This window comes from Aquarana catesbeiana, linkage group LG09 (genome assembly GCF_042186555.1).
Source record: "Aquarana catesbeiana isolate 2022-GZ linkage group LG09, ASM4218655v1, whole genome shotgun sequence".
Taxonomy (NCBI): domain Eukaryota; kingdom Metazoa; phylum Chordata; class Amphibia; order Anura; family Ranidae; genus Aquarana; species Aquarana catesbeiana.
Genome location: NC_133332.1, coordinates 36,582,864 through 36,601,761, shown reverse-complemented (window position 1 = coordinate 36,601,761; position 18,898 = coordinate 36,582,864).

The window sequence follows — 18,898 nt, the reverse complement described above, 5'->3', positions numbered from 1 at the left end:
AGAGGCAGAAGGAAAAAATGGGACATAGAGTTACCACCAGAGTCCACAGTTCTGTCCACCAATGTCCTGCGGATGCAGTTACAAGAAAAGCACACCCTCAATAGTGTAGCGATGTCGGGCACGCCTTTACCGCCCTTGAGGGGTTCCTTGAACATAACCGCCTGCTTCACTCTGTCCATTTTGGAGCTCCAGATGAAGTGAAACACCGCCCTGGTGATGGCCTTACGGGTGTTGACACGAGGGGGCCAGGCCTGGGCGAGGTACTGCAACATAGGGAGGATCTCGCTGCCGAGTACCAGTGTTTTGCCTTCGATGGTGAGTTCTCTGAGGCTCCAAAGTCCAAACTTCTGTCGCATCTTTGACAGTCTTTCCTCCCAGGACTTCAGGGCTCTGCCCTCCGCTCCAAACCAGACCCCAAGGATTTTGATAAAGTCCGTCTTGACGCTGAAAGGAATTGGTGCAGAAGAAGGCAGGAACCACTTTCCGAAGAGCATGACTTCTGACTTCCCGCAGTTGACCTTTGCCCCTGAAGCTTGGCCGAAGTCCTCACAGGTCTGGGCGAGTGTGTCGATGGAGCGCCGATCAGCACAGAACACCGTCACGTCGTCCATGTAGAGTGAGCACTTGACCTCCCGTCTGTCCGGTCCTGGTGCGGTGATCCCTCTGATCTCTGGGTTCCATCTGATGCTTCGGGCGAAGAGCTCTATACAACAAACAAAAAGCAGAGGTGAGAGAGGGCAGCCTTGTCTGACCCCAGACAAAATTGGAAAGGGGTCCGTTTTCCAGCCATTAACCAGCACCAAACTAAAAATGTCAGTATACATCACATTCACATACGAACAAAACATTTCCCCAAGACCAAACCTGCGCAGAGCTCTGCACATAAACTCATGGGAGACACGGTCAAAGGCCTTCTCCTGGTCAAGACTGACCAGGGCCGTGTGCACACGGCGGCCATGAATGTACTGGACCGTGTCCCGGACAAGCGCAAGGCTGTCCGCAATCCTGCGACCAGGAATGCCGCAAGTCTGATCCGGGTGGATGATCTGTCCGATGACAGACTTCAGCCTGTTGGCCAGGACCTTGGCGAGGATGTTGTAGTCCACGTTCAGAAGAGAGATCGGACGCCAATTTTTTAGATCCGATCTCTCCACCTTCCGCTTATACAAAATCGTGATCATCCCCTCCCTCAGTGATGGAGGCATTCTGCCCTCCACCACCATCTCCTCGTACAGCTCGAGCAGGTCCGGGCCCACGAGATCCCACAGTGCTACATAGAGCTCAACTGGGAGACCATCGCAGCCCGGGGTCCTGCCCCGCCTAAAGGATTTAGCGGCAGAGTGCAGCTCCTCCAACACCAAGGGGGCGTTGACGGTTGATGAACCTGCAGGATCAATTTGGTTAGAGATACCTGACAGGAACCTGTCGGCCGCCTGTGTGTCCGTTTCTTTCGGGGAGTAGAGGTTGGTGTAGTAGTCGCTGACCACTTGCATCACAGCCTTCTTCCCCTTCTGGAGTGTTCCGGTCTCGTCACGCAGCTCTGACAAGGGTGTGTGTCCTGAGTGAAGTTTCCTGAAAAAGAAAGAATTACACTTCTCACCTTTCTCAAGATTCTCCACCTTGGCACGGAAGACAATGTGCCTGGATTCTTCCTTGAAGTGTCCTTTCAGGCTCTTCTTGGTGTCCTCCAGGTCCTGCCTAACGTCCCAGCCGCAGTGATGAAGGTCCTGCAGGGACTGCAACTGACGCTGCAGTCTCCTGAGTTCCCTCCTCCTGGCGCACACACGCTGGCATCCCCTTGCCTGAAAGAAGCTGCGCAGCTTAACCTTCACAAACTCCCACCAGTCACTTACCTTTCCGAAGAATCTCTTTTCCTCCGTCCAGGTGGCGTAGGCCTCCCGGAGTTCCCCCATCAGTTCCTCGTTTTCCAGCAGGGTGCTATTCAGCTTCCAGGAACCCGGTCCGCGGGCAAAGCCCTCGCCCAGGTCACCCCAAAAGTGAATAGCCCTGTGGTCAGAGAAAAAGCAGGGGACCATGGAGAACTCACGATGCTTGACTGTTCTTGAAGTGAGCACGAAGTCAATCCTGGAACGCACAGATCCATCGGGTCGGCACCACGAATAGTTCACGGTCCCTTTCCCTAAGGATCCCACGGCGTCCTGCAAGGAGGCCTCCGAGATCATCTCCTTGAGCAGCCTAGAAGTAGCATCAAGTTTTGTGTATATGCTGGAGCTGCGCCCATCCTCCTCGATCGGACAGTTAAAATCACCACCGATCACTACTGTTCTGGTGGTGACGAGTTGAGTCCGCAGGGTCTGGAAAAGTTCCAGCCGCGCATTCTTGTCTGGGGGGGCGTACACGTTGATGAGCCTAACTGGCTCTTCCACCCACGAGCCGTCTATGACCAAAAGACGGCCACAGACTAGCTCATGGATAGAGTCAACTGTGAAGCGCCCACCCCTGACCAGAATGGCTACTCCTGCAGAATTGCAATCGCCACCACCGGACCAGTAGGAGGGACCAAGGGTCCACTGGGAGGACAGATGAGTGTACCTCCTCAAGGGAGGAAGGGCGCACTCCTGAAGCATGTAGACATCACTCTGCTGACTTGAAAGAAAGGTCAGGACCGCTTGCCTTCTAGATGTATCCTTGATACTCCTCACATTAATGGAAAAGATTGAGATCTCGGCCATAATGAAAAAGGGTATGAGGGTCTAGTTAACAAGGGTCCGAACTTACCTCCCCAGAGGGGGGGTGGCTCTTCCGTTGCGTCTTCTGCCTATCCTGTGTTCTGGGCCAGGCCCAGCTCCTCAAGGACAGACTCCATCATCTGCTGGCTGATGTGGACGTTGGGGGGTAGGTCATGCTCGGGGTCGACCATGATCTCCTCCCCTTCCCCCTCCTCTCCTGAAGACTCTAGGTCCTCCACTACTTGCTCTGGTCCATCGTTGTCACGTTGGACCCCGTTGGGCCGTTTGGTGGAGGTGGCGGGTTCCTCAGCTGTTGGGCTTTCTGGCTTACGTTTCCGGCTTCCTCTTGGGCCACTGGTGGGGGTGGAGAGGGGTGGGAGGGTAGGGAAGTCCTCCAGGGAGGACAGGTTGGGGGGGAAGGGGTGGGGAGGGGTTCCTCCGGCACAGAGGGGGTGGGTGGGGGTGTGCTGGAGGTAGGGGATGGGGCAGGGGTAGGGGAAGGAGGGGCAGGGGCAGGAGGGCCGGGAGTGGACTTACCTTTGGCCTTTCGAGGTTCTTTCGGTTTTTCTGGCAGCTTCCTCCCGGATGGCTTACCCTGGCTTACAGCTCCAGCGTAGGTCCGGGTCCTCTGGGGGCAGTGTCTGAAGACATGCTCTGCCAATCCGCAAAGGTTGCAGGCTTTGGACCTCGGACAGTCCTTGGTCTCGTGGCCTATCACCCTACAGAACTTGCAAGCAAGCTCTGTACAATCCTTACCTATGTGTCCCGGCTGCCCACACTTGTTACAGTTGTAGGGTATGCCGGGATAGAAAAGGATTCCTGCGGAGGATCCCAGGGAGAAGAAAGGCTGCAGGTGCTGGATGTCCCCTGAAGGGTCTTTCCTCAGTTTGCAGAGCACAGACCACTTACCTATCCAGAAGCCGTTGGCATCGAAGATTTGGATCGGGTCCTTCACCACGGTGCAGAACCTCTGGAGGTAGGTGGCTATGTCCTTTCCACTGGTATGGGGGTTCCTCATGGCCACTGTCACCCGCTTTTTGTGCCCTGTTATGGGGCAGTTCGCAGTGAACTTCCGGAAAGGGGATTCAGGGCCACTGGTCTTCACCATCTCCCAGTATCTTCTGCAGACCTGAAACGACACAAAAGTTATAAAGAATATACCTCTTGTGAAGGCCTGCACAGAAAGCATCTCCGCTTTGCTGAACCCCTGTTCCAGGATCATCTTCTTTCCGAAGATCTTCGGGGTCATGTCGGGGACACTTCTGTCCACCTCCTTCAGCTGCAGCACAACCGTCTGCTTCATCCATGGCTCCAAAGCTGGGAGCCCGTCTGCAGGCTGGTCTGGCTTGGCTGGTCCTGGTCGGCTGGGGCCGGCCGGGGTAGGGGCGGGGGTTGAGGCAGCGGCATTCCCGGGCTCGGAGGAAGTGGCTGGAACGGGGTTCTTCTTCTCTTTTCCGGTCTTCTTTTCGCTCTTCCCCATCATCAAGGAGTTAGATGTCGCTTCAGATGTTTCTTAGGCGGCTTCCTTCTGGTTCCTCGACGTCTTTGCTCTTTTTCGTAGCCTTTACAAAGGCTCTAGCATCTACTGCCCGGAGGTAGTAATGCGGAGTGGGGGAGGAGGGAAGACTGCAATCTCGTTCCCTGTGGGGGCTAAGCCTCTAACCCAATAGCAGCAAGTAGGTGAAGCTGAATTTAATCAACAATCCTACCAGGCCGAGCAGAGGGTACCCCACAAGGACCAATTGGCTTGGATAGATGCAAGTGGTTCTCAACGTCCTAGCTGTGAAGCAGAGACACCCCTAAGAGCTAAAGTCGATACTACACTTGATCTTAGCCAAAAGGCCAAGAAGCGAAATACTTTTCTGTTTTTGACATTGCCACAATGGCTCTTGTTGCACAAGAGCCTTTTAAACAAATAGTAAAAGAGCTATTACACACTTTCTAGCAGTATTGAGCAGAAGACTTAATTTCCATTCAACCCCTGCAAAATATGGAGATTGACATTTAATCAACATTCCAATAAAATGTATTTTATAGATATGTTTTTAATATAGAATATCAATAGATACTCTCTAGCAATTAAAATATGTGTGTTTCATTTAAAAAACACAGCAATATTTATTGTCATAGGCCAACAAATGTTCCAGAATCTTACTGAGTAATCTTATTGAGTCATATGCAGATTATGTTTCTCTGATTGGCCCAGCAGGAAAGTGGGTGGGAACTAATAGCCAAGCTCCTGAAAGCAAAGTGCTACCTGCATATCTCCTAAACTCACAAGTCAGCGGCAAACAGAGTCAGATTTAAAGACAAGGCAAACTTTGTGAAGTATTTTTCATTTTTAATTCAGTTCATTTTACCATTGCTTATTGTCTTCATCATTTTTTAGTAAATATTTTCTTGCATTGTTTTTCTGTTCTTTTATTCAAACAAAATTAAAAAAAATTGTAAGCTGAATCTTAGAATGATTTAATCAAAAATAAAAAAAATCATCTTATCTCTTTGAAGAAAGGCACCTATTGTAAACTCTGTGACATACCTGTCTAGGTGTGGCAGCAAGTGCAACAAATCTTTTTTTATGTGAAAACTACAAAATCAGGTGCTGTGAATGGCACGTGTTTCCATTTAATCATGTGGTGGTGGCTTTTGTGTGGATGTAAAGGGGTTAATGGTGTAGTTACCCTTCACCAATGACTATCACTCTCACTCAATGGTGCTTAAATTCTTTCACCAGAGCAGGAATATTCCTGCACAGAGTGGGATTTTAGAGTGAAACCGCTATATTCTCTACCCCACGATCTTAGGATCCTCAATTATTTTGTTTGGAAAATCGTTATTCCTAGAGAAAATATTAATTCCGGCCTACAATAATTCATGGTCAGTGCAATCAGAGCTGAATACATAAATATTATTATGAACCTGCAGCCCAAATAACTCTACTTTTCTGTTTTTGACATTGGCACAATGGCTCCTGTTGCACAAGAGCCTTTTAACCACTTAAGGACCGCCTCACGCCGATATACGTCAGCAAGGCGGCACAGGCAGGCAAAACCATGTAAATATACATAATCTGCCTCCCGCGAATGGGGTGGGGGGTCCTCTTTTGTACTCCGGCGATCGGAAGTGAGGGGGAGGCCATCCGTTCGTGCCCCCCCCCTTGCGATCGCCGCTGGCCAATCAGAACTCGGCTTTTGGCTAAGATCAAGTGTAGTATCTGCTGCATTGTGACTTAGCCGAGAGGTGTCTGGGGTACCCAAAGGTCGGCCTTGGGGGGAGCGTCCCTTTTCGGAGGGCCCCCCCTTGCTGCTATTGGCCCGAGGCCTAGTCCCCAGACGACGAGGAGCGATCGCCCTTCTTAAGGCGGTTGTGGGTCAGCTCTTGGGGCCCCTTCGGGGGTACCCTTGTCGGAGGAAGAGGCGAGGTACCATCCGGTACAAAAATGGCGGTCCGTGGAATGCGGGATTCTATTCGGTTTTTGGTGAAACCTGAATTCAAGGGAGAGATCACTCTGAGGACTATCGTGGTGGACGTGCTGATGGATTTTCTCAACCTTAGGGTAAGAGATATTGTGTGTCTGCAGGATTTTCCGCAACAAAGATTGTATGACATTACGTTTCTTTCTGTCGAGATATGCTGGGAGGTGTATGAGAAGATGAGGAGTGCTGAGAATGAACTGTTGCAGAAAATGGATGTTATACCGCTTTTCATGCAGGAAGAAAAGGCTATCGTAGTACATATGTACAATCCTTTTTCTGATGTGAATTTGGTTAGGGCATTTCTAAAGAACTATTGCGAGGAGTTAAGGGGCGGTGATAAGGTTCTGAACAAATTCGGAATCTGGTCCGGGAAGTACAGGTTCTATGGGAAGTTCCAGACTGATCTTGGTTGTGTCGGTGGGGTGAAGAGGCCTCCAGCAGTCTTCAATATTGGGGGTGAGAGGGGGTTCCTTTTTTACCCGGGTCAGCCGGTTTACTGCAGGAAGTGCTGTGTCTATGGGCACGCGAGTGGGGACTGTGAGCGTAGAGTTAAATGCAGATTTTGCGGTAATGAGGACCACCCGTCGAAGGAATGTGAGCAAACCCGAGTGTGTGATATCTGCAAAAAGTTCGGACACCTAGCAAGACAATGCGAAGAATATTTCTCGGCGAAAAGGGAATCAGAATTCCATGATGTCCTGAAGAAGACCCAGGCTAGGCGTACGCAGCAGAGGCAGCGAGCGGAGGCTCAGAGGGAAAGTGGCAGTGCTGGTTCTGCTGATGTGGAGCGGCCTGCTACATCCTCAGAGCACCAGACCAATGACGCTGCTCCTACGGTGCAGGAAGAGGCTGTGAGCAGGAAGGTCGGCACTGGTTCTACTACTGTTGACTCGGTGGTGGGAGCTAGTGTAGACTCTGGGAGCCATGTTACTGCAGTAGGGGAGGACGGGTCAGTCCCTGGTCCCCAGGAGGCGGTTGAAGAGGGATTGACACAGGGACCCCCGGCGAGGCAAGCGGAAGGTTGCCCTGAAGAAGAGCAGAGGAGTGTGGCATTCACAAGTCCAGGTCATTTATCCGAGTTGATGAGCGGTTTATCTTCCAGCGCGGAGGAGGAGGATGAGGATGAGGATGAGGATGAAAATGATGAGATGGATAGCGATGAGAGCCTGGAATGCGGACAGCAGTTGGTGATCTCAATGGATGAGACTTCTCAGTCCTCCACCAAAAGAGAGCGGGAGGAGGGGGCTGGGGAGGGGGTGGAAGGTGCACCCTTACCCGATGATGGAGGCTCTGGTGCAGAGTCTGCCAGTTCTCCCTTTGGGAAGAAAAGACTAACCTATGCTAACGTTGCAGGCAAAGGGAAGGAAGAGGCTTTGCATCACTTTTAAGTTATTCGTTATGGCTGTGCAAACCTGTTTGTTTTTCTTTATGATGGCTTTGTCTGTGAGTTCTATAAATGTGAGAAGTATATGCTCAGAGTGGAGGAGGGCGGCTGTCTTTGAGCATTTGGAAGGAGTGATGTCCGATGTAATTTGTGTTCAGGAGTGTGGTAATGATAGGATTCTGTGTGATGAATGGAAACATGGTGCATCGATGTGGTCCCCTATGTGTGAGTCCAGGAATGAAGGTGTGGGGATTCTTGTTAAAAACCCGTATGTTCAGTTTGTGTCACATGAGGTGGTGGTGCCGGGGAGGTTACAGGTTGCTATTTTGGAGGTGGCGGGGTGTAGGGTTAGAGTCATTAATGTGTACGCACCTGCTGAGAAAAAGGAGCGTGTGAAATTCTTTGAAGTACTTAAAGTTTGGTTGCCTGGGAGAATTCCAACCATTTTGGCTGGAGACTTCAACTGTGTGAGGAGAAGTGAGGATAGACAAAGTACGTGTGCAGAGAGTGGGGTTGATATAACATCTAGGGCGCTAAATGAAATGATTAGTGACTTCCATTTTCAAGATACTGCCTGTGTTGTATTGGGGAATGATATTTCTTTTTCCTTTTTTTCCGACAAGGGGTCTGTGCGATCCAGGATCGATTTTATTTTTGTGTCTCCAGCCTTGCAGATAAAGGGGTATCGGACCGACTTTGTGGCCTTTTCGGACCATGCCTTGCTCACTGGCTCCTTCTTGCTCGATGGTGCTAGATTGTGTGGGAGGGGTGCATGGAAGCTGAACTGTCTATGTTTAAAGGAGGAGGGGGTAGTTACTAAGTTTAAAGATTTTTATGAATGGATTAATTTCAAAAAGCGGGATTTTGAGGATGTCCTGGTGTGGTGGGATTGGGCTAAGGTCAGGATAAGTGGCTTCTTTAAGAAATTGGGCGTGGAGGTGGCCAGGAGGAAGCGTGAAGATGCAAGGAGGTTGGTGGATAGGTTGCACTTCCTTTTCAAGTGTAAGAGGTTGGGAGTGGAGGTGGAGAATGAGCTGAGGGAAGTACGTGAGGCTAGGAGTGCTATGCTTAGGGATCGCGGGAGGAGCATTGTCTTTAGATCTAAAATGCAAAAGATGGAGGAGGATGAGCAGTGCTCTGCGTACTTTTTTAAAAAATCGTTTGGGCCAAGGAAGACTTTCCTGTCGGTGTTGGAAGAAGAGGAGGAAGTGAGTGGTGATAGAATGGTAGAATCAATCAGGTCCTTCTACGCTAAATTGTACAGTGGGGATGGGGGTGCGACGGAAGAAGAAATGCAGGAATACTGTGAAGTGGTGAAAGGGAATTTGAAGACAGAAGATGCGGAGATGCTTCTAGACCCGGTGGAGGAAGAAGAAGTGAAGAACGTGGTGATGAAGATGGAAAAGAACAAAACCCCTGGTGGGGACGGCTTACCTGTGGAATTTTATGCTGAGTTCTGGTCAATATTGAAAGACGATCTGTGTGAGGTTATAAGGACCTGTATGGAGGAGAAGAGAATTTCAGCTTCGATGAAGAGAGGAATCATTACCTTACTGTATAAAAAGAAAGGGGACCTGCGAGACATCAGGAATTGGCGGCCTATTTCACTGCTTAATAGTGATTACAAGATATTGGCTAAAGTACTTGCTGATAGAATGAGGAAAGTGGTGGGTAGAGTCATTGGAGAATGGCAGGTGTGTGCCGTTCCCGGTCGGAGGATTTCCGATAATTTAATCCTCCTGCGGGATCTGGTGTTCTATGCCCAATGCAACAACATGCCATTGGCAGTGGCCAGCATCGATCTCGAGAAGGCGTACGACCGGGTGGCTCATAAGTTCCTCTTCATAGTGCTGAGGCAGATGGGGGTCCCTGAAGAGTTTGTCAACGTGGTAGAATGCTTATACCAGGGAATTAGTAGTCAGATCCTTGTCAATGGTGATTTGTCTGGAGATGTCAGTGTGATGTCCGGGGTGAGGCAGGGGTGTCCATTGTCGCCCGTGGCCTTCATCTGTGTGATGGAACCTCTGTTAAGGCATGTATGGAAAGATAAGTGTTTTAAGGGGATGTTTGTACCCGGGTGTGGCAATGAACCGGTCAAAATGCTTGGTTACATGGATGATATTAACTTTCTGTGTAATACAACAAGGGATGTGTCAAGAGCAGAGTTGCAGCTTGGTATTTTTGGGGCGATGTCCGGACTGCGCGTTAACTGGGGTAAAAGTAGTGTTTGTGTGCTGAGTGGCACATGCGATGTATCCCAAAGTAAATTAAAGAGTGTGCAGGAGGTGGAGGTGTTGGGAGTGCATTTCGAGAGGAACCTGGCGAACCAAATAAACACGGTTAAGGGGGTGGAGAAAGTTGGTAAAAAGTTAAGTCTCTGGAAAACTAGAAGGCTCTCCTTTTCTGGCAAAACTTTGATTGTGAAAGCAGTAATTCTTCCGTTATTGATGTATTTTTCTGTTATTTTTCCCCCTAATAAGAGATTGGTTCAGAAGATCACTAGGATGCTCTTTATATTTTTTTGGGGATCTAAGATGGAGAAAGTTACTAGAGAGGTGGTCATGAAGAGAGTACAGCAGGGTGGGTACAACTTCCCCAATGTTGAACGATTTTTGGAGGTCCAGTGGTGGATGGTCCACCTTAAGACTTTTTTGGCTGGTGGGAAGGCGGGTGCGTTAATGCGCTACTTGATCGGATGGCCTTTGTTGAGGTGGGGGTGGTGTGAAAGGGACCTTACTAAGCCCATGTCCATGATAACCCCTGTGTATTATTTGAAAATGTCTTCCTTTTTTCAGAAGAACCAGCTGCAGAAGTTGGGGGAAGGGGCTCGGAAAAAAGAAATGTTATGGGCGTGGTTAAGAAAGGATGAGCTACCAACAAATATTTTCGGGTTAAGCCTCAAGAAAGCAGAACTTGTTTGGAAGAACTTATTGTTTAAGGGTGTCACCAACAAACAGAGGGAGGTGGTATGGTTGTCTCTGCACAATTGTTTGGCCACAATGTCCTTTTTAAAGGCTAGAGACCTGGTGAGGAGGGAGGTGTGTCCTAGGGAAGGTTGCGCAGGGATTGAAACTGTGAGACACCTATTTTGGGAGTGTTGTTTTGCAAGGAATTTTTGGAGTTTGCTGTGTGGGTTCGTGGAAAGGGTGGTGGGAATTGAGGGAGTGTCTTTTGAGTCTGGTGTCCTGGGTGTGGTTGGAGGTGGCAAGGGGAGACAACGTAAAATGTTCGTTCTGTCTGCAGTGGTAAGAGAAGTGATGTGGGAGGCTCGATGTGCTTTGGTCAAGAAGAAAATGGTTTTGGCTGAAAAAGACTGTGTGGACTGGGTGAGGGCGAAAATGTTTCTTGTATTGGCAATCGAAAGAAGAAGTATGGGTGTGGATGAGGCTGATGGCTTTTGGAATTTTGTGAGGTGGAGGGTGGGTGAAGGTTAAGTGTGGTAAAGTGGTTTTTACATGTTTGGTGATTTTATCCTTTTGATACCTGTTTATGCCACTATGATGTATGGAACACGGCTCAGTATAGGTTTCGTGGGTTTGTTTTAAGCTGAGTTTATGTGATTCAATCTGAGTGGAAAAAAAAAAAAAAATCTGTTCTTATCAGTTTCCAGAGGAGGCGATGTTGGCCCGACCAATAGTGGGAAGGGCGCATGCAAATCCGATGGAGTAATTGGACCTGGACAGACGGTTGAGGGAAAGTCATCACCTGTTGCCCATGGGGGCTTCAGTGGGCCTACCCAACCAGTCTAGAAAGGACCTCCTGGTGGGGATGGGTGCTGCACATGGGTCTGGCCGGAGGGTTGGGTCCCTGGCCTTCTGGCCTGGATTGTGGTAGCTCTAGCTACGGACAGTTATTTGGGAGAGAACGCTTACTACCCCTTTGAGGGGGGGGGGGGGAGTGGCTAGTATCTCCCGAATGTAATTAGGTAGGAGTGATGGGAGCGACGGTGGAGCCTGATGGTAAAGGGCTCTCACCAAGCTTCTGGATCTCCATGCCTTTCTGCCTGTGGTGGGGGCTGCTGTGGTCTGGGCTGTGGGTCGGGGTTGAACTTGAAAGCCTATGGAGTAGTGCCCCTGGAGTGGCAGGCCAGGGGTGCCATAGAATCACTGTGTGTGGCAGACACTTTGATTTTGGGCACCAAGGTCACTGCACCATAACACGCTTTTTAAGCACCTGCCTCTTGGGCCGGGCCTTTTGGCTAGGACCAGAGGAATTTTTTTATTCCTGGCCGGAGGGCCTGGTCATTGTGTTACACAATGGCCACTTCTTTCACTCTCCTCTTCACTATCCCTTTCCCCACTTTTTATTTATTTTTTGATTGAAACCCTATGTTTGTCACGTCTTGTCTTTCACGTTTTTGCACGTTTGACTAGTAAGGATGCGGGTCCTCGGGCCAGCCCTGAACGTCTTGGGTGGGGGTGGACATGGCCTTTTGGCTTAGTTCGCCCTCTCTCATGGGGTCTCCCTTCGGGGGAGCCTCACCTAGTACTTGGGTGGGTCCTGTTTCGGCAGGCCCTCCAGAGAACGGGGTCTGTCTGGTTTCGGCCGGATAGACCATTGTAAGTACCTTTGTCCCCGCAGGAGCCTAACGCCCCGGGGGATCAGGGAATTGGCACGTCTGTGTACCCGTGGCACTTTTTTGTGAGCACTCTTTATGTGTGTGCACATTTTTTATGCACCGGGTGAAGTTTTTGGGGTGTGTTTTGCACGCCATAGGCTTTCAAAAAAAAAAAAAGCTGGCCAATCAGAACATTCCTTTGCTGCTGTATGCTAGACAGCAGCAAAGGAAATGATGTCATTGCTCCTCGGCTCTGTATTTTCTGTTCCGGCGCCGAGGAGAGAAGACATCACTGTGAGTGTAAAACACAAACACACACAGTAGAACATGCCAGGCACACAAAACAACCCCGATCCCCCCCGATCACCCCTTTCCCGTCACACTGACACAAAGCAGTTTTTTTTTTCTGAATACTGCATGGTGTCAGTTTGTGACAGTTACTGTGTTAGGGCAGTTAGGGTTAGCCCCCTTTAGGTCTAGGGTACCCCCCTAACCCCCTAATAAAGTTCTAACCCCTTGATCACCCCCTGTCGCCAGTGTCACTAGGCGATCATTTTTCTGATCGCTGTATTAGTGTCGCTGGTGACACTAATTAGGGACGTAAATATTTAGGTTCGCCGTCAGCGTTTTATATCGACAGGGACCCCCATATACTACCTAATAAAGGTTTTAACCCCTTGATTGCCCCCTAGTTAACCCTTTTACCACTGATTACTGTATAAGTGTTACAGGTGATGCTGGTTAGTTCATTTATTTTTTATAGTGTCAGGGCACCCGCCTTTTATTACCGAATACCGGCGGTGATATGCGTCATCCCAGGCAGCGTCAGATTAGCGCCAGTACCGCTAACACCCACGCACGCAGCATACGCCTCCCTTAGTGGTATAGTATCTGAACGGATCAATATCTGATCCGATCAGATCAGATCTATACTAGCGTCCCCAGCAGTTTAGGGTTCCCAAAAATGCAGTGTTAGCGGAATCAGCCCAGATACCTGCTAGCACCTGTGTTTTGCCCCTCCGCCCGTCCCAGCCCAGCCCAGCCCAGCCCACTCAAGTGCAGTATCGATCGATCACTGTCACTTACAAAACACTAAACGCATAACTACAGCATTCGCAGAGTCAGGCCTGATCCCTGCGATCGCTAACAGTTTTTTTGGTAGCATTTTGGTGAACTGGCAAACACCAGCCCCAAGCAGTGTCAGGTTAGTGCCAGTACCGCTAACACCCACGCACGCACCGTACACCTCCCTTAGTGGTATAGTATCTGATTGGATCAATATCTGATCCGATCAGATCTATACTAGCGCCCCCAGCAGTTTAGGGTTCCCAAAAATGCAGTGTTAGCAGAATCAGCCCAGATACCTGCTAGCACCTGTGTTTTGCCCCTCCGCCCGTCCCAGCCCAGCCCAGCCCACTCAAGTGCAGTATCGATCGATCACTGTCACTTACAAAACACTAAACGCATAACTACAGCATTCGCAGAGTCAGGCCTGATCCCTGCGATCGCTAACAGTTTTTTTGGTAGCATTTTGGTGAACTGGCAAACACCAGCCCCAAGCAGTGTCAGGTTAGTGCCAGTACCGCTAACACCCACGCACGCACCGTACACCTCCCTTAGTGGTATAGTATCTGATTGGATCAATATCTGATCCGATCAGATCTATACTAGCGCCCCCAGCAGTTTAGGGTTCCCAAAAACGCAGTGTTAGTGGGATCAGCCCAGATACCTGCTAGCACCTGCGTTTTGCCCCTCCGCCTGGCCCAGCCCACCCAAGTGCAGTATTGATCGATCACTGTCACTTACAAAACACTAAACGCATAACTGCAGCATTCGCAGAGTCAGGCCTGATCCCTGCGATCGCTAAGTTTTTTTGGCAGCGTTTTGGTGAACTGGCAAGCACCAGCGGCCTAGTACACCCCGGTCGTAGTCAAACCAGCACTGCAGTAACACTTGGTGACATGGTGAGTCCCATAAGTGCAGTTCAAGCTGGTGAGGTGGCAAGCACAAGTAGTGTCCTGCTGCCACCAAGAAGAAGACAAACAGGCCCGTCGTGCCCATAGTGCCCTTCCTGCTGCATTCGCCAATCCTAATTGGGAACCCACCACTTCTGCAGCGCCCGTACTTCCCCCATTCACATCCCCAACCAAATGCAGTCGGCTGCATGAGAGGCATTTTCTTTATGTCCTCCCGAATACCCCTACCCAACGAACCCCCCCAAAAAAGATGTTGTGTCTGCAGCAAGCGCGGATATAGGCATGACATATATAAAATTTAAAAAATAGTTGTCGTTTTATTGTTCTCTCTCTCTCTATTCTCTCTCTCTATTGTTCTGATCTTTTTTACTGTATTCTATTCTGCAATGTTTTATTGTTATTATGTTTTTATCATGTTTGTTTTTCAGGTATGCAATTTTTTATACTTTACTGTTTACTGTGTTTTATTGTTAACCATTTTTTTGTCTTCAGGTACGCCATTCACAACTTTGAGTGGTTATACCAGAATGATGCCTGCAGGTTTAGGTATCATCTTGGTATCATTCTTTTCAGCCAGTGGTCGGCTTTCATATAAAAGCAATCCTAGCGGCTAATTAGTCTCTAGACTGCTTTTACAAGCTGTGGGAGGGAATGCCCCCCCCACCATCTTCCGTGTTTTTCTCTGGCTCTCCTGTTTCAACAGGGAACCTGAGAATGCAGCCGGTGATTCAGCCAGCTGACCATAGAGCTGATCAGAGACCAGAGTGGCTCCAAACATCTCTATGGCCTAAGAAACCGGAAGCTACGAGCATTTCATGACTTAGATTTCGCTGGATGTAAACAGCACCATTGGGAAATTGGGAAAGCATTTTATCCCACCGATCTTGGTGTGGTCAGATGCTTTGAGGGCAGAGGAGAGATCTAGGGTCTAATAGACCCCAATTTTTTCAAAAAAGAGTACCTGTCACTACCTATTGCTATCATAGGGGATATTTACACTCCCTGAGATAACAATAAAAATGATTTAAAGAAATGAAAGGAACAGTTTAAAAATAAGATAAAAAAGCAAAAAAAAAAAAAGCACCCCTGTCCCCCCCTGCTCTCACGCTAAGGCGAACGCAAGTGTCAGTCTGGCCGATGATTTAGCCAGCTGCTGACCATAGAGCTGATCAGAGACCAGAGTGGCTCCAAACATCTCTATGACCTAAGAAACCGGAAGCTAGGAGCATTTCATGACATAGATTTCGCCGGATGTAAACAGCGCCATTGGGAAATTGGGAAAGCATTTTATCACACCGATCTTGGTGTGATCAGATGCTTTGAGGGCAGAGGAGAGATCTAGGGTCTAATAGACCCCAAATTTTTCAAAAAAGAGTACCTGTCACTACCTATTGCTATCATAGGGGATATTTACATTCCCCGAGATAACAATAAAAATGATTAAAAAAAAAAAAATGAAAGGAACAGTTTAAAAATAAGATAAAAAAGCAAAAAAAAAAAAAAAGCACCCCTTTCCCCCCCTGCTCTCGCGCTAAGGCGAACGCAAGTGTCGGTCCGGCCGGTGATTCAGCCAGCTGACCATAGAGCTGATCAGAGACCAGAGTGGCTCCAAACATCTCTATGGCCTAAGAAACCGGAAGCTACGACCCCAATTTTTTCAAAAAAGAGTACCTGTCACTACCTATTGCTATCATAGGGGATATTTACATTCCCTGAGATAAAAATTATTTAAAAAAAATGAAAGGAACAGTTTAAAAATAAGATAAAAAAGCGAAAAAATCCTAAAGAAAAAGAAAAAAAAAAAAAAGCACCCCTGTCCCCCCCTGCTCTTGCGCTAAGGCGAATGCAATCGTCGGTCTGATGTCAAATGTAAACAGCAATTGCACCATGCATGTGAGGTATCACCGCGAAGGTCAGATCGAGGGCAGTAATTTTAGCAGTAGACCTCCTCTGTAAATCTAAAGTGGTAACCTGTAAAGGCTTTTAAAGGCTTTTAAAAATGTATTTAATTTGTTGCCACTGCACGTTTGTGCGCAATTTTAAAGCATGTCATGTTTGGTATCCATGTACTCGGCCTAAGATCATCTTTTTATTTCATCAAACATTTGGGCAATATAGTGTGTTTTAGTGCATTAAAATTTAAAAAAGTGTGTTTTTTCCCCAAAAAATGCGTTTAAAAAAATCGCTGCGCAAATACCGTGTGAAAAAAAAATGAAACACCCACCATTTTAATCTGTAGGGCATTTGCTTTAAAGTAATTTTCTTGCAAAAAAAATAAATTTTTTCATGTAAACAAAAAGTGTCAGAAAGGGCTTTGTCTTCAAGTGGTTAGAAGAGTGGGTGATGTGTGACATAAGCTTCTAAATGTTGTGCATAAAATGCCAGGACAGTTCAAAACCCCCCAAATGACCCCATTTTGGAAAGTAGACACCCCAAGCTATTTGCTGAGAGGCATGTTGAGTCCATGGAATATTTTATATTGTGACACAAGTTGCGGGAAAGAGACAAATTTTTTTTTTTGCTCAAAGTTGTCACTAAATGATATATTGCTCAAACATGCCATGGGAATATGTGAGATTACACCCCAAAATACATTCTGTTGCTTCTCCTGAGTATGGGGATACCACATGTGTGAGACTTTTTGGGAGCCTAGCCTCGTACGGGACCCCGAAATCCAAGCACCGCCTTCAGGCTTTCTAAGGGCGTAAATTTTTGATTTCACTCTTCACTGCCTATCACAGTTTCGGAGGCCATGGAATGCCCAGGTGGCACAAAACCCCCCCAAATGACCCTATTTTGGAAAGTAGACACCCCAAGCTATTTGCTGAGAGGTATAGTGAGTATTTTGCAGACCTCACTTTTTGTCACAAAGTTTTGAAAATTAAAAAAAAAGAAAAAAAATGTTTTTTCTTGACTTTCTTCATTTTCAAAAACAAATGAGAGCTGCAAAATACTCACCATGCCTCTCACCAAATAGCTTGGGGTGTCTACTTTCCAAAATGGGGTCATTTGGGGGGGTTGTGCCACTTGGGCATTCCATGGCCTCCGAAACTGTGATAGGCAGTGAAGAGTGAAATAAAAAATTTACACCCTTAGAAATCCTGAAGGCGGTTTTCGGGGCCCCATACGTGCCTAGGCTCCCAAAAAGTCCCACACATGTGGTATCCCCATACTCAGGAGAAGCAGCTAAATGTATTTTTAGGTGCAATTCCACATATTCTCATGGCCTGTGTGAGCAATATATAATTTAGTGACAACTTTGTGCAAAAGAAATAAAAATTGTCACTTTCCCGCAACTTGTGTCAAAATATAAAAAATATTCCATGGACTCAACATGCCTCTCAGCAAATAGCTTGGGGTGTCTACTTTCCAAAATGGGGTCATTTGGGGGGGGGGGGGGTTGTGCCATCTGGGCATTTTATGGCCTTCAAAACTGTGATAGGTAGTGAGGAATGAAATCAAAAATTTACGCCCTTAGAAATCCTGAAGGCGGTGATTGGTGTTCGGGGCCCCGTACGCGGCTAGGCTCCCAAAAAGTCCCACACATGTGGTATTCCCATACTCAGGAGAAGCAGATGAATGTATTTTGGGGTGCAATTCCACATATGCCAATGGCTTGTGTGAGCAATATATCATTTAGTGACAACTTTTTGTAATTTTTTTTTTGTCATTATTCAATCACTTGGGACAAAAAGAATTAATATTCAATGGGCTCAACATGCCTCTCAGCAATTTACTTGGGGTGTCTACTTTCCAAAATGGGGTCATTTGGGGGGTTTTGTACTGCCCTGCCATTTTAGCACCTCAAGAAATGACAAAGGCAGTCATAAACTAAAAGCTGTGTAAATTCCAGAAAATGCACCCTAGCTTGTAGACGCTATAACTTTTGCGCAAACCAATAAATATACGCTTGACTTTTTTTTTTTACCAAAGATATGTGGCTGAATACATTTTGGCCTAAATGTATGACTAAAATTTAGTTTTTTGGATTTTTTTTTAGAACAAAAAGTAGAAAATACCATTTTTTTTCCAAAATTTTCAGTCTTTTTCTGTTTATAGCGCAAAAAATAAAAACCGCAGAGGTGATCAAATACCATCAAAAGAAAGCTCTATTTGTGGGAAGAAAAGGACGCAAATTTCGTTTGGGTACAGCATTGCATGACCGCGCAATTAGCAGTTAAAGCGACGCAGTGCCAAATTGGAAAAAGTGCTTTGGTCAGGAAGGGGGTAAATCCTTCAGGGGCTGAAGTGGTTAAATGACAATTTTTCCTTTAGAAATGTCATATTCCTCTTTGAATGTTTTTCACTCTCCTGTTAAGGGCTTATGTGTGAAGTCAGCCAGCTAAATCTTGTGGGATTTTAGCATCCATTATGAGATGCTGTCCTGCCAAGATGGCCACGTGGAATCCATAGCAGGGCTCAAATTTTTTCTCAAAGGTCTCTAGCCATCCTGAAGAAACAGCACAGTGCCAGTATATATATATTCCATTGTCTATATGTACAAGCACCCAATTCTAGGTGTGCAGGTAGTCCATCCTCTGTGTGTCTGTGAGCATTCCACTCTTTCAGCATGTGCAGTTACCCTACCCTCTCTGTGCATGCAGGTACCACATTCAATAAGTTTGTCATTATTCTGCCACCCCTGTATGATTAGGTACCCCATTTTCTCTATGTGTAAGTACTCCATCACCTATCTATGCAGGTGCCATTTCTCCACTCTCAAGTGTTGACAGGCTTACCTCTCATCTTTCTCTTTCTAGGCCAATGTGACCAGTGGGTCATGGAAAATGCTCTGGACAGTGATTGAGTCAAAA